The following is a 13,302-nucleotide window of genomic DNA, read 5'->3' as shown; positions in this document are numbered from 1 at the left end:
TCACCAGACACAGAGTAGGGAGCAGAATAGGCCGATCCACTGAAATCCACTGCTGAGGGGAGGGGTGGGTGAGACAGGAGAGGTCTGCTGCCCCATGAGGGTTGCTCCCTGGCCAGGGATCAAACTCAGATCTAAGCAGTGATAGCATTCAGGCTTAAACCTTATGCCACCAGGGAGGCCCTGTTTTTATATTTTTTTATATCTTTTGATATTATTTAAAATAATAGAAGCACTCCTACTGCTCTACTTTCATAATAAACACGCTCCTTCCTCCCAGCCCTTGGCTCAGGTCGGGTTTACACGTGTCTTTGTCACCTTTACTCAGTGTCCATCTCTCATGACAGAGCAAGCTCTATGTCTCCAGGGTCCTCTCTCTGCTCCCCATTGTGTCTGCAGGGGAGGCAGCTTGGGGAGGCAGGAGCCAGCCAGGGAGAGGGATGCTGGGAAGTGAAGAGGAGGCAAAGGCAGAGAACACTTGGGAGATGCTCCCTGGTTCACTGAGAAAAGCATTTCTCAAAGTGTGGTTGTGGAATCCTTGAAGTCACCCAGAGCCTGTCACAGGAGCCACGAGGTCAAAACTATTTTCAAAATGTCACTTAGATACATACCACTGACTTTTTCACTATTTTGCCATCTGCTGAGGTAAAACTTACTAAAAATGGAGCTTATATTACTAACTGCAGTTATTCTTCACAAGTACTTACCTCAGAAACACAACTCCAAGCCAGTTTCATTTCAAAGTGTCTTGGTTGAAGCATTAAAAATTATCTTCATTATTCTATCATCTTCAAATCCACATTTTACAGCACCTGATGCGATGACACGCAAGTGCACACACAACACTCCTGCTGCGTTCCCAGCTATTATGTGCCAAGAAACATATTTGCATGAGATGAATTAGACTATTTTTCTTTTTTTTGTAGGCAATACCATCTTCACATGAAGGAATGAATGACAAAATCTGTGGCTATTTGATTTGGTTAATTAGCAGACATTGTCCTGAACTTGAGTGTGTGCTCCTTTAAGAAAATCAACTGACAAGGGCCTCCCCTGGTGGCACAGCAGTTGAGGGTTGGGCTGTGATCCTGGCCACTGGTGAGGGTCCCACATGGCACGCAGACCTCTCTTGCTGCCCAGTGCTCTCCTCAGCAGTGTATTTCCTTGTTCTGCCTGTTCTGCTCCCCACTCTGGCCCTGGTGAATTCTCTCACCTTTCAGCTCTCTGACTATACCCAGTTCTTGTGTAAATAAATAAATAAATCTTTAAAAAAAAAAAAAAAAAGAAAATCAACTGGCAATTGATAACTGAGAGTAACTTCACCTTGACCAAATATAAGTGCTCAGAAAAAAACAGCATCATGAAAATTGTGTCCTATCACTTGCCAACTTCCAGTACTACTTTTACTTTTTGGATTTGTAGTGAAAAATAATTTTTTCATAGACTTCAACCAGAACCACAGTTAAATGCAGAAGGAAGCATGAAATTCCTACTGTCTTCTAATGAGACAGACAAGATAAACAACGAGACAGACAAGAAGACAACTGCAAACATAAAACACGTGAAAGATCCACTCTTCTCATTGCCCTGATTATTTTCAGAAATAAGTTATTTTTCTTAAGAACACTTTCTATTAACATGCATTGGATTATTACTATTATTCTAAATAAACAGCTACATGATCAAACTCGCTTTATTCCCAGTGTGGTAAGTATGGGGAGCGATACCTCCTAAACAAGATTATACTTGGCGTCCTCCCTAATTTGTAAGACTGGACACGGATCCGGGAAGGAAGACTGAGAATCGCAGACCCAGTGCTTGGGTCATGGAGACAGGGTGAGGAAGCTTTGGGTGAGGAGAGGAGGGGCCAGAGCAAAGCCCCAGGGCCCCAGTCTGGTTCTCATAGTTCCAGGCCCCAGGGCTGTGTCTAGGGCAGGAAGGTTACTGTTGGGGACACCCCACTGCCCCCTTAGCCTCCCTTCTGTCTCCACCACCTGTGCTGGGCCCTGGACACTTGTGACTCCTCCCCAGTTCTCAGTCCCCAGTGCCTGGAGGTTCCCAGAGAACCAGTCAGCATCACTGCCTGCCCAGGTAAGTCTCCACCCACCAGCCTGGAGTCAGAAGCTCCCCAGACCCCAGCAGTGCTGATCATGGGGCCCCCAACTCTCCTCCTGCTGCTTCTCTCCAGGGCTCTGGCCCAGACAGACACCTGGGCTGGTGAGAGCAGGGTGGAGGGAAAAGGTTTCTGCAGAGGAAGCTGCTGCCTTAGGCCCCTCTGTCACCCCCGTGTCCCCCTCAGTCCTGGTCCCTTTCTGTCCCCCCACCCTGCCTCCTCCTTTTGTCCCCTGAGTCTTGCCCCTTCTGGACCCGCTGCCCATGTTCAGTCTCTGGAGCTCCCTCCCTCCTGGACACTTTCTCCCCTGCCCCATCTCCCTGGGACTCAGGACCTGCCCCGGGAGGAGGGTCCGCCCGGCTTCACCCCTCCCCGCCCCCAGGCTCCCCCTCTCTGAGGGTGTTAGAAATGGTGATGTCCCGCCCGGCCTCGGGGAGCCCCGGTGCATCGCGGGGGCTACGTGGACGACACGCAGTTCGGGGTTCGACAGCGACTCCCCGGGCCAGAGCGCGGAGCCGCGGGCCCCTGGGCGGGCGGGCGGGGCGGGAGGGTCGGGCGAGGAGACGCGGCTCCGCAGACTCTCGGCGCGGAGGCTCCAAGCGCTCCTGGAGGCCCCGCGCGGCCGCCGCAGCCAGAGCCGGGCCGGGGAGCAGCGCTGGCCGGGGCGGGTCACCGCTCCCGCCCCACCCCCCGCCCCGAGTCTCGGGGCCCCGTGACCCCCGAGGCCGTGGCCCCTGCCAGGCCCCTTGACCAGGGAAGAGCCCGCGGGACTTTCACCCTTTAGTTTTTTTTTTGGTTTTTTTTTTTTGTTTTTTTTTGTTTTTTTTTTTTTTTTGTTTTTTAACCAAAGAGTAATGTGTTTATTTCACTTGAATTCTTAAAAATACTTTTTTTTGTCAGTTGTCACATAAAATGTCCTAATGTAAAAAATTTCATTGAAAAAGGAAAGCATGAAAAAACAGACCCAAAATGTTAAGATTTTACTTACAAAGCTTCTTCGTTGTACAGAAAGTAAAAATGCTGTTCCAACTTGGGCATAACCGGTGGTCACGGATGGGGATTCACCCACCACGGCTGTCCCCGCTGCAGCAAGTCTCACACGACAACCTAACACGCTTACAGTTTTGTTGGGGTGAAGTCCCCAGGCTCGGTGGTGGATTTCCAAGAGGGACTCAATGGGGGGCGGAAGGTCGCAGGGACTGTTCCTTGGCTCTTTGGGTGGGGGGTGCCCTGGGGTTTGTGTCACAGCCGCCTTTTTTAAAAAAAAAAAAATCTACCAAATCCTTCTGCGCAGTCCAACCAATACTGAACAGTTCGCTCTTTTTTAAAAAGTTTATTTGGGTTTTAATCATCTTCTCCTTCATCATCTGTTTCCCGCTTCCTTTTTTCTGCTTCTCCGCTCTCTTCCTCCTCCTCCTCCTCATCCTCATCTCGTCATCTTCATCTTCATCAGCTCCTCCATCCTGCCCAAAATCTCCTTCCTCCCACTGACTTCGTCCCCGTCTTCGTCCCCTTCTACATCCTCGTCCTCGTCCTCCTCACACTCTTCCTCCTCACCATCCCGTCTTCCCATCCTGGGCATCTCCTCCTTCTCCGTCCCCCTCCTCCTCCTCACACCACCCGCCGCAGCATCTGGGCCGGGGCTTCTGGTCCTCGGGTCACAGCCGCCCAGACAGGCCAGCCGAGGCGGAAGCGTGGACACTCCCTCTGGGGGTCATTCAGGTCAGCGACCCACAGTCACACAGGCCCAGGCGCTTCAGACCCGCCAGCCTTTTCAGAGGCTCCGAGGTGCTGGTGTCCTTCAGTTTATTTCCACTTAAGTTAAGATGTCTGAGATCTGGAGGTTTTTCTGCTAACATGTCCAGAACGCCAGATTCTATTGTCACTGAGCTCAAGCTTTTTCAATTTAGGGAGTTTGGGGAGATTTGAGACTGAAATCCCGCCTACACTTATCAAACTGAGGAACTCTAAGTCCACACATTCACCTGTCAGGCCCTCAGTGTTCCCGTCCTTTGCTTTGCAGTTGTCCAGGACAAGCGGCCGGGCCGGTTCCTCGGCTCTGGGTGGATCCTCTTCTTCGTTTCCACGATTCCCTCTTCCCCCCTCTTCAAACTTCACTGTCCGCGCAGAGGCGGAGCGGGGAGAGGCTCCCGGCCCGCGCGGCGAGGGCCTCAGGAGGGGTCTGCGCGCGGCAGCGGCCGGCGGCGCGGTCCCGGCGAGCGGAGCCCCGGGAGCCAGTTACTCGCGGGAGCGGAGAGAAACCATGGAGGGAAAAAGCACCCTTAGGTTTTATTTAAGTTTAGGATTATTCAGGGCGGGAGATCGGGTGCGGGCGGGAGACCACGGGGTGACTGAAGGGCGGGGCTGAAGAGGGGCTGCGGGGCCTTTGATCTCCCTGAGGCGCGCACCCCGCAGGGAAATGGAATCATGGTGAGGAAGCGCCCCCTTCTGGCCAGAGAGGGAGCTGTCGGCCACGTGTTCCAGCTCTGGGATGGAGACTGGCCCAGGGGCTCCTACTTTTTCTGAAGGACAGTTTAGAATAGAGTTCTCCTGAGAAAGAGGGGAGACCATCCCTGAAATCTCCCTTCACTTTTGGCCGGCAGCCATCTTAGGAACAATGAGTTTCTCTCTCGAGATCCTGTTTTTTGGTCAGAGAGCATTTTTGGAGATCTCACTCCTGCCTGTCTGTGTCATCACCCTCCACCCAAGTCAGCAACAAAATGCTCAGAGACCTGCATCCCACCCTGGGCTCTCACCTGCTATCCCGGACTCCCAGACCAGGCTGGTTTCTGGGGTTTGTCTCCTCCCTCCAAGCATACTGTTCTGTCCACTGGAGGATGGTCACATGAGGCTGCTTCAGTGTCCATGCAGGAAACACAAAGCATGAAATTTCCGGTTCTTCCCACTCAGGCCCCCAATCGCCATATGTGACCCATCACCCCATCTCTGAGGATGAGGTCACCCTGAGGTGCTGGGCCCTGGGCTTCTACCCTGCGGACATCACCCTGACCTGGCAGCGAGGTGGGGAGGACCTGACCCAGGAATCAGAGCTGGTAGAGACCAGGCCTGGGGGAGATGGAACCTTTCAGAAGTGGGCAGCTGTGGTGGTGCCTTCTGGAGAGGAGCAGAGATACACGTGCCATGTGCAGCATGAGGGGCTGATAGCACCCTGAGTTCTGAGATGGGGTAAAGAGGGAGATGTGGGCACACGGCTGACTCAGGGGCATCAGAAGCCCTTCTGGAGACCTTCAGAAGGTCAGACTGAGGCCTCAGGTTCAGGGTCTGACCTTCCCTTCCCTTCCAGTGCCACCTCCTCAGTTCTCCATCCTTGCCATGGTCCTCATTTCCCGCTCGGTTTTCTTTGTCGGTGTGCTCACTGCACACAAGGTGGCTTCATGTGTGAGGGGGTAGAAGAAGTGCTCAGGTAGGGAAGGGAGTGGGGGATCTTGTCCACAGAGGGCTTTCACGTCCCAGGGAGAACTTGCCCTGCCTGGTTAATGGGAAGTACCATCCACACACGGGTGTTGCCCAGAGGGTATTTAGTCCAGTCCCCCTTCATCTCCTTTCTTCATTTTTCCCAGTCCTGACCTGGGACTTTACTCACAGTTCTGGAAACTTCCCTGTGGTGCAGGATTAGAAGATTCTTTTAGGCTTCTGACCTGACTCCTTCCTGGTCTCACATGATGCTTCTTCCCACAGGAGGACAAGGAGGAAGCTACACTCAGGCTGCAGGTAAGTGTGGATCAGGGGTTTGATCCCTGAGCCCCTGGGGACAGTGTAGATGGAGCCCATGGGGCAGTCACTCTCATCAGTTCCTCCCGTGGTCTCATCTCTGACCAAGTTTTGTTGTGTTCTCCCCCAGGCAGCCACAGTCCCAGTGCTCTGAAGTGTATGTCAGCCCCTATAGGTGAGACCCTGGAGGACTGCAGTGGGGGTGGGGGTTGAGGCAGAGAGGCTGGGACTAGGTGATGGGGATGCTTTCAGGAGGACATCTTGAGAATGCAGTGGACCATTGATAATGTTAACACACAAGTAATTCACCTGAATTTCTTCATGATTATTTTCTTTCACAGTGAGAGACAGCCTTGTGTTGGCCTGAGTGTTACAGGATTTTTTTTGCCCACATTTTGTGCCTTTATGATGCCCTGGCTTAAACCTTCACACCTGCAAGAATGGCCCATATCCAGAGGACCAAAACAACAAGTACTGGCAAGGATGTGCAAAAAAGGGGACAGTCCTGCGTTGTTTTTGGATAAAGACTGAGCCAGCCCTTCTGGAAACAGTACTGAGGTTTCTTAAAAGGGTGAATGTGGTTCTGCCTTTGGACCCAGCAATTCTACAGTGAGCATCTACTCACAGAGGATAAATACTCTCCTGTGACTGGACCTGCACTCCCGTCACCACTGCAGCACTATTTATAGTAGCCAAGCTATGGGAACCACCTACATGCCCCAGACAGGTGGGAAATTAAGAAGCAGCTGGGATTACACGTATACATATATGTACATATACTGGTGACTCCAAAGGAGATGAACATTGGGGTTTGGGGGAGGGAGCTGTCAGGGGTGAAGATGCCACCACATCCTAGCAGGGGCCAGGGTAGGGGGAGGGGTCCTGCCCAGCTCTTTACACCTCAAGCCAACCATGAGGTATTTCTAAACCTCCTCCTCTTCTTCAGGGCCAATGCTTTTTCAGTCCTGCTCAGAAGCTGCTTCTCCATGGAACTGTATTTATTGAGGTGTTGTTCTGACGCTCTTTACTCTGTGTGCGATTTGAATTAATTTATTCTGGGGCTGGATGTTAATTGACTTCCCATCATCTTATGTTGTGTATCCTGTCTCTCCTGTTACACACACACACACACACACACACACACACACACACACTGGAAGGGGGCACACGCACGCACTCCCCTCTCCTTGGGAACCAGATCCTCACTCAGCACTGGGGGTTACTCTGACCCTCTGTCTCTGGTTCCCCTCAGAGCCGCCCTCTCTGCAGTGTCTCTACTCAGCAGTGCCTGAGCTGCCCCAGGAGTCCCTGCACCTCCTGCCTCTGATCTTATGGGAAACCAGCCCCTCACCCTGCATGATAGTGAGGAGGCGAAGGCAAAGTCCTGAGGTCAGTGACTGATCTAAGAGATAATTTACTTTTTTTTTCTTTTTCCCCTCGCTATATTACTCAATTGAGATTAGCATTGGTTTACACACCGAAAGTGTCCAGAGACAAGGGTCACACCTCTTCAGATGTTTGTTACCACATCACACCCACCCTAAGGGCACCCATAGTTCTTCACCATAGTCCACTGGGCCCTCTTCCTACTTTGTTTCCTACTCTTACCCCAGCCCATAGCTTCAATTCTGCAGTCATATATAGAGCGTATGTTTTGGTTTAGTTTATGTTTTGGTTTAGTCTTCCCGTGCTTTGTTTCCTTATATTCCAAATATGAATGAAATCATCCAGTATTTAACTTTCTCACTTCAAACTTATTTCACTTAGCATAATCCCATCCATATCTATCCATGTTGTTGCAAATCCAATATTTCATCTTTTTCACAGCCAAGTAGTATTCCATTGTGTATATAGCTTGTGTTCTTTATCCCCTCATCTGTCGTTCAGCACTTACGTTGTGTCCATAGCTTGGTTATGGTAGACAGTGCTGCAGTGACCATAGGAGGCGCATATTCCTCAGTATTAATGTGGTTTTTTTTTTTAAAGATTTATTTATTTATTTATACAAGCACTAGGTACAGTAAGAAGCACAGAGGGTGACAGAATTCACCAGAGCCAGAGCGGGGAGCAGAACAGGCAGACTGACGAAATACACTGCTGAGGGGAGCAGCAGGCGAGACAGGAGAGGTCTGTCGCACCATGTGGGACTCTCGCTGGCAGCTGGGGAATGAACCAGCACTGCAGAGGCCGCGGGCATGGGGAGGTCCCTCAGAATTAGTGTTTTTACCTACTTTGGATAAATACCAAGGAATGGGATGCTTGACCATGGGACAGGTCCATTTTGAGGAACCTTCATTTTCTTTTTTCCATAGGGGCAGGACCAATGTGCTATCCATAGAAAAGAAAGGTTCCAGGTTACCGCCCTGCCCAAGGAAAGGTGGAGCTGAGCAGGGATGAGAAGCTAAGAGGAGGAAGATGTGGAGTAAGATGAGGAAAGAAGACTGGAGGAGGAGCATGAAGCAGAGAGACATGTGAAGAAGAAGACCAGGCTTGCTCCTCAGGCTTGGACTTGTGCCAGGGAGTTGAGGACATGGAAAGAGACACGTGAAATAGACAAAGACGCGGGTGAGAGGCCCATGGGGAGGCTCAGAATGGCAGCTGTTATCTTGATGTGGATTTTGATTTTGCTCTTTTCCTTTCAGACTTGCATGGCCCCTCCTGTCCTTTCCCATGGGTCTCTACCAGTAGCCTTGGTACCAGTAGCCTTAGCCTTGTGGCAGGTCTTCGGGACTCAGTGGGCCTGCTTTGGGCCAAGCCTGTTTGGCTGGGCATTTACCCATGAGGGGACAGGTAGCTTTGGGTGCTTCACTTGGAAACTATTCTAATTGTATTCTTTCTCTTCTCTCTCTCTATTGCACACTGATTCTCTATTTTATACTAGTTGTATTAAAGTTCTTTTCTATTGAAGGTCTTACACTTCAGAGTATGTTTTGTCTTTATGCAGCTGATGGCAGATCCCATGTAGAGTGTGCAGTTTTGAGGGTCCAGGGAACCCCTCATTCTGCCCACTAACAGGACCAGTCTCCATTCCCACCCACCATGTGCCAGAGTTCCTTTTCCTCCACATCCTTCAATGGGCCATTCTCACAGTGTGAGGTGGTAACTCATTGTGGTTTTAATTGGCATTTTCCTGACAGCACATGATGACAAACATTTATCCACACACCTATTGGCCACATGTGTGTCTTCTTTAGAAAAATACCTATTTATCTCCTCTGCCCCTAGTTTGAGTTGTTTTCTTGTTTTGGAGTTCTTTGTAGATTTTGGATATTAACTCCTTGTTGGATTGATGATGTGCAAATAGTTTCTCCGATTTGATATTGTCTTTTCATTTTAACGATAGTTTCCTTCACTAATTAGAAGCTTTTTAGTCTGATGTGATTCCATTAGTTTCTTGGAGCATAGAAGACATTAGGGCAGTGAAAATACTCTGCATGATATTCTCATGATGGACACAGGTCGTTATACGTTTGTCCAACACCCGAGAATGGACAACACCAGAGTGAACCCAAAGGAAAACAATGACTCTGCAACTACAATGTGCGGGTTCATCACTTGTAACCCACGTGTCAGTCTGGTCTTAACACATGATTTGGTCATGATGTGTGAAGAGTTTTATAAGTTGAGGAATGAAGTGTAATTTACTTTAGAAAGCATATTTCATGCTCATACAAGGACATTTAATAACACTCAAGGATACGCATAAGTCATTCCCCTCCACCCCCAACACCCCAGTCGGCCATTATCTGCTCAAAACCAGTTAGCAATTTATCTTTTCTCTTCTAAAAAAAATACACACACAAACACACACACACACACACACACACACTCACACACATATATATATATCTCCATGCTCCTGTCTGGGCAATAGTGTTTGCTTTCCCATTAGTAAAGGAGTTCAGGTCACAGTATGGGAGGAAACATTTGCAAATCACAAATCTGATAAAGGACTGTATCTACAAATAATGCCTAAAACTCAATGATCAGAAAGAAATAACCCAATTTTAATAAGGACAAAATAGTGTAATAAATAAATAGCACTTCCTCTATAAAAATGTACAAAACTTCCATACAAACAGCAGCTGTAGTCATAGAAAAGTAAAAATATGAACTAATGCTCAATATCACAGTTAAGAACAGCAGTGACACCATCACCCTGCTGTCCAAGGTGTGCACAACAGGAGCCTCATCAGGTTCATTGTATAAGATCCTTAGGGGCTGAGAGACACATCAGAGCCCTGGGCACTGTCGCTGCCTGGTTGAGAACAAAACAGAACCTGGTCAGAGATGAGACCACAGGAGGGACTGATGAGGGTGACTCCCCCATAGAGTCCATTTACACTGTCCCCAGGGGCTCAGGGATCAAACCCCTGATCCACACTTACCTGCAGCCTGAGTGTAGCTTCCTCCTTGTCCTCCTGTGGGAAGAAACATCATGTGAGACCAGGGAGCAGTCAGGTCAGAAGACCTAAAGGAATCTTTTAATCCTGCACAACAGGGAAGTTTTCAGAACTGTGAGTAAAGAAAAACCCAGGTCAGGACTGGGAAAAATGAAGAAAGGAGGTGAGCGGGGACTGGACCAAATGCCCTCTGGGCAACACACGTGTGTGTGGATGGTACTTCCCATTAACCAGGCAGGGCAAGTTCTCCCTGGGACGTGAAAGCCCTCAGTGGACAAGATCCCCCACTCCCTTCCATACCTGAGTTCTTCTTCCTCCACATCACAGCTGCAGCCACCGCAGCTCCAGTGAGCACAACTCCAAGGAGAACCAGGCCAGCAATGATGCCCGAAGTAGGGATGAAGGACTGAGGAGGGGGCACTGGAAGGGAAGGAAGATCATACCCTGAGCCCCAGACCTTATCCTGACCCTCTGAAGGGCTCCAGAAGGGCTCCTGATGGCCCTGAGAACAGCCTCAGTGCCCACATCCTCCTCCTCACCCCATCTCAGGACTTGGGGCTCCAGCAGCCCCTCATGCTGCACATGACACGTGTATCTCTGCTCCTCTCCAAAAGGCACCACCAGAGCCGCCCACTTCTGGAAGGTTCCGTCTCCCCCAGGCCTGGTCTCCACCAGCTCCATCTCCTGGGTCAGGTCCTCCCCATCGCGCTGCCAGGTCAGGGAGATGTCCGCAGGGTAGAAGTCCAGGGCCCAGCACCTCAGGGTGACCTCATGCTCAGAGGTGGGGTGGTGGGTCATGCGTGTCTTTGGGGGATCTGAGGTGGTAAATCAAAAAACCTACTTTGTGTTTCCTCCATGGACTGTGAAGAATCTTCATGAGACCATCCTCACAACGGACAAGACAACTGGTGTGGCAGGAAGAAGCACAAAATGTAAAAAACAGGCTAATCTGGGGGAATCTGTGAGATTCTCCTATACCTTGACAGTCCTAGGATCAGGATGAAAACCCAGGGTAGGATGAAGCAGAGAGAGTGGAACACAGACTTTTTATTCCTGACCTGGGTGGAAGGTGAATGACACAGAAAAGCAGGAATCACATAACTGAAAATGTTCTCAGACCAGAAACAAGACTGAGAGAGAAACTCGTGGTTCTCAAACAGGCCCCTGGTCAAAAGGACCCGGTGACGCGTGATGTCAGGGACTGTCTGTCTTTCTCAGGAGAGACGGGATCCCTTCCCTGTCCTTCAGGAGAAGCCGGAGTCTCTGGGAGTCTCTCTAGTGCAGAACATGAACCCCAGGGGAGTCCCCCTCTCGGGACTAGAGAGAGGACTCATTTCCCGCAGTGACTCCAGGCAGGGGGGACCGGGAGGCCTCCAGGCCCCTCTTACCCATGTGCTGCAGAGTCTCCTTCCCGTGCTCCAGGAATGTGCGCAGCCACCTCAAGTACTTGCCCTTCTCATAGTTCCTGAATTTCTCTGCCTCACCCTGGGCCTCCCACTGGCGCAGGGTGATCTGAGCAGCCGTGTCCACCGCGGTCCAGGAGCGCAGGTCCCCGTTCAGGGCCAGGTAATCGGTGCCGTCGTAGGCGAATTGTCTGTACGCGCGGAGGAGGCGCCTGTCGGGCCCCACGTCGCAGCCAGACATCCACTGGAAGGTGTGAGATCCTGTCCAGAATGAAATGGAGTGAAAGTCCCGCGGGCTGTTCCCGGGCAGGTTGCAGAGAAGCCTGGAGGGGGAGACCCTGAGCGACCCCCGTCCGTGGGGATGGGGGTGCTGACCCGGCCCGGCCCCGCGCCAGCTCACCGGTCTCGCTCTGGTTGTAGAGGCTGCGCAGGGCGTCCAGCTGCGCGCGGTACCACAGTGCGCTGTCCCTTAGGATCCGCGTCTCCTCGTCCCACTCCTCCTGCTCCACCTGCTCCGCCTGCTCCGCCCAGGGCGCCCGCGGCTCCGCGCTCTGGCCCGGAGAGTCGCTGTCGAACCTCCCGACCTGCGTGTCGTCCACGTAGCCCACGGAGATGAAGCGGGGCTCCCCGAGGCCGGGCCGGGACATCGCGGTGTGGAAAACCTCATGGAGTGGGGGCCTGGGGGCGGGAGGGGAGACCCGGCCTATTCTTCTCCCCTTCGGGGCTCGAGTCCCAGGGGGCGCCCACGAGACAGAAAGTGGGTGAAAGACGAGTGAGAGTGAAAAGCGGCTGCGGGACGAAAATGGCCGGGACTCGGGGGCCAGAGGAGGCTGGGGTCTCGGGGGGACGGAAAGGGGCCAGGACGGGGCGGGCCGAGGTGGGGGGACAACTAGGGCGGCGGCGAGGTCGCGCCTTTCCCACGCCCGCCCGCGCCCTCGCTCCCGCCTCTGGGAGCGCCCTGTCCCCTCCCGACCCGCACTCACCCGCCCGGGTCTCCCTCGGGGCCGCGGCCCCCGCGAGCAGGAGCAGGAGGGCTGCGCCCCCCATCCCCCAGGACGCGCCTCCGCCCGGGCTGGGGAGACGGAGTCCCGGCGGGCGGGCGAGGGCTTTGGAACGGGAGCCGCGGGGCTGCTGATTGGCTGCTCTGGAGACCTCCAGGCAATGGGGAGTGAGCCCTGGGGTGACTCACCAGTATCCAGGAAGGAGGACCCGCCCAGGTTGAGAGAAGTGAAACTGGGGAGGTGAGGAAACCCAAACAGTCACCTTCCAGTCCGGAACAGCGCTCTGGGGACTGAGACCTTGAGAGCCACACCCCGAGACCCTCCTCTCCTGCACCAAGACATTTCTCGCACTGTTGCCTCCCTGAATCCAGGCCCAGGAATTGGGTCAGCGATTCTCAAACATTTTTCTTTCAGGATGTCTCTACGGTCTCATAAATCACTCCGGATCCCATGTATAATTTTTTCATGTGGGTTATAGCTTTAAATATTTACTTTACTAGAATAAAACCTTTCAAAAGATGTTATTATGCTGGGAGCCATGCTACTCCTGTCGTCTTGTTATAGGGCAGCCCGGATACAAAACGGGGTGCCTGACTGTGGGTCCTTACCCGGGCGATTAAAAGGACTTATCAATACTGTACTGCAGGTGAAAG

At 52.0% G+C, this 13,302-nt stretch overlaps 1 pseudogene; it reads right to left on the bottom strand.

Annotated features, from left to right (window-relative positions):
* Positions 1-9,564: 9,564 nt before the first annotated feature.
* On the bottom strand, positions 9,565-12,704 carry LOC119251235 (patr class I histocompatibility antigen, A-108 alpha chain-like; annotated as a pseudogene).
* Positions 12,705-13,302: the final 598 nt, after the last annotated feature.

Source organism: Talpa occidentalis, unplaced genomic scaffold (genome assembly GCF_014898055.3).
Source record: "Talpa occidentalis isolate TD23 unplaced genomic scaffold, MPIMG_talOcc4v2.1 talOcc4.2, whole genome shotgun sequence".
Lineage (NCBI taxonomy): Eukaryota > Metazoa > Chordata > Mammalia > Eulipotyphla > Talpidae > Talpa > Talpa occidentalis.
This window is presented reverse-complemented; position numbering and strand designations above follow the sequence as displayed.